Here is a 3,025-nt window from a genome sequence, read left to right on the forward strand (position 1 = left end):
AATGGGAAGAGACTGTCTAGGAAGGAGTACGGCAGAAAGGGATCTAGGGGTTATAGTGGACCACAAGCTAAATATGAGTCAACAGTGTGATGCTGTTGCAAAAAAAGCAAACGTGATTCTGGGATGTATTAACAGGTGTGTTGTGAGCAAGACACGAGAAGTCATTCTTTCGCTCTACTCTGCTCTACTCTCAGCTGGAGTATTGTGTCCAGTTCTGGGCACCGCATTTCAAGAAAGATGTGGAGAAATTAGAGAGGGTCCAGAGAAGAGCAACAAGAATGATTAAAGGTCTTGAGAACATGACCTATGAAGGAAAGCTGAAAGAATTGGGTTTGTTTAGTTTGGAAAAGAGAAGACTGAGAGGGGACATGATAGCAGTTTTCAGGTATCTAAAAGGGTGTCATAAGGAGGAGGGAGAAAACTTGTTCACCTTAGCCTCTAAGGATAGAACAAGAAGCAAGGGGCTTAAACTGCAGCAAAGGAGGTTTAGGTTGGACATTAGGCAAAAGTTCCTAACTGTCAGGGTGGTTAAACACTGGAATAAATTGCCTAGGGAGGTTGTGGAATCTCCATCTCTGGAGATATTTAAGAGTAGGTTAGATAAATATCTATCAGGGATGGTCTAGACAGTATTTGGTCCTGCCATGAGGGCAGGGGACTGGACTCGATGACCTCTCGAGGTCCTTTCCAGTCCTAGAATCTATGAATCTATGAATAACCCCGGAGCCGTTTCACCACAACCCACAGCGCTGGGTGCCTGGCCACAGGGAACGGGGCAGCAGCCAATGGGGCAGCATCTACTCCCTGAGTGCTGGTGTTGGGGTTCCCTCCCCTGCCAGCACTCCCTGGGGGGCGGCCCCTCAGAGCCAAGGCCCCTCCCCACTGCCATGGGATGGTGAACAATGGGGCTGGGACTGGAGTGGGGTGATCACCCAGAGCCTGGCACGTGGCCCTTCCCTGCCTGCGGTGACCAGGGGCGCTGGGACCCCAGAGCCTGGGGGGGACTGGCCAGTGCTTCCTCCACTTCCCATAGTGCCCCTCACACACAGCTGGCACTGATGCCTGCTTCCAAACGCCTGGAGAATGTGGGGGACCCCAGGTGGGAGCTGAGCTGGGGGTTCTGCCACGGAGCTGCCTTTATTTCCAGCAGAGCTTCGTAGACACCAAGAGCCGACAGCCCATTGTGCCGTCTATCTGCGCTCCTGTGTCACACTGGGCACCGGCTCTGCCCAGGGGCTCCTGCCTCCCGCCCTGACGGAGCCAGAGCGCAGCCTCTCGACAGAGACCCCAGCCTGCACTGAGAGACTCTGAGTGACAGAGCTTCTGCCACCGCCTGGGTGAGTTGTCCCCAGGGAGAATCCCCTTCACTGTTCAAACCTGCCCCTTAGGTTTGCCCTGAATCTCTCTAGCCTCCATCTTCGGCTATCGGGTCTCACTCGGGCTTTGGCCACTGCAGCCTGGAGCCATCTCGTCTCAGAAATCCGCTCCCATGGGACGTGGTTGGCTCACTGCACCCCCCCGCCCCCCGCCCAGCCTGTGATCTGTCTCACTTGGAGCACCCCTGATCCCGACGAGCCCCACAGCTTCGCTCTTTACGCACCTCCGAGACAGGCCCTCCTTCCTTTAGCTCTCCCCGTGTCTCGGCACATGTCCAGCTGGCTCCTGACCCCCAGGGCAGAGGCGTTGCCCCGTCAGGGAGACAGGGCAGGCAGGGAGGTCCTGTAGTAACACAGCAGGGCCCTTTCCATGCATGGCAGCATGGACTGGATCAGCGGAGAGGCCTCTGTCATTGGCCGGGCCATGCCAAGCTCAGGGCAGATGCGACTGTGGGCAGACGTAACTGCCCCAAGACCCCCGGCTCAGATGGATGTATCCCGGCTCCCTCTGCCTCTACGTCTTCGTCCTCTGTTTCAGAGCTCAGTCCTTCCTCATCCCCTAGCCTGGGTGCAGCCTCCGGAGAGGGCTCGGCGGCCTCTGCCTAGTGCACGCTTTGTTCGCCCTCAGCCCTAAGCCCCTCTGCTGACAGGCTCAGCCGGCAACCCCAGCCGGGATACGGAGCAGAGCGTCTGTCTTCCATGGAGGCAACCTCTTTTGGACAGGGCAGAGGCCTCTCTGGGTTACCCCGAGCTCTCAGCGCCTCTCGGGCAGGGGGCCTGCTCCATTCGACCTCCCCGGCAGGTGCAGGAAGCTAGCGGGGCACCTGCCAGTAGATGTCGTGTGGACAGAGAGCTCAGGTAGCCAGGGCTTTCCCTCTGGGCAGTGCCTGGCACAGCACGCTCACGATCTCAGTTCGCGTCTGAACAGCAGCTGGCACAATGGGGCAGGCCTGCCGACGGGTCGGGGGGCAAAGGGGGCAATCACCTGGGCGGGATGCAGGGCTCCTAGGCATGTGCGGGGTGGTACCGGCGGCGGCGAAGGCAGCCAGGCGGGCATGCGAAAGCCCTGGCCGTGCCAGAAGAGTGCGCCCAGCAGCGCGGCCGGCAGCAGCTCACTGGGACGCAGCCAGTGCAGGTGCAGCACCGCTCAAATGTCAGGCGGACGGCATCCACGCGGGCGCGGCTTGTGTGTGTGTGCACCAGCCGCTGCACGTGGTCCAGCTCCATGCCCATGTGGCGACGCCACGCCGGGCCATCCCTTGCTAGGGGGCCCATTGGCCGTTCCGCCCAGGGGCCCAGAATTGCTGTCGGCAGGCCTGCAACGAGGGCCCTGATCTTGGTGGGGGTCTGCGCAGTGCCTGGCACAATGTGGGCCCTGATCTCACTTGGGGGTCTCTGAAGTGTCTGGCACAATGGGACCCCGATCTTGGTAACTGATATGTGAGAACCCAGGGCTGGGAGGAGACGAGCCCCCAGCTCGAGTTCCTGCTCCAGGGCGCGTGGGGCTGGGAGAGTTGAGTGTCTGGACACCAGCTCCTGTTGCCATGACAGTGCCTAGGGCCTTTGCCTCTGAGTCAAAGGCCTCGTGGGGTCTCAGCCCTCCATGTGATTTCTGGGGCTCCCTGTGACTCCTTGTGGGTGAGAGCAGC

This window comes from Malaclemys terrapin, chromosome 4, assembly GCF_027887155.1.
Source record: "Malaclemys terrapin pileata isolate rMalTer1 chromosome 4, rMalTer1.hap1, whole genome shotgun sequence".
NCBI classification, from domain to species: Eukaryota; Metazoa; Chordata; order Testudines; family Emydidae; genus Malaclemys; species Malaclemys terrapin.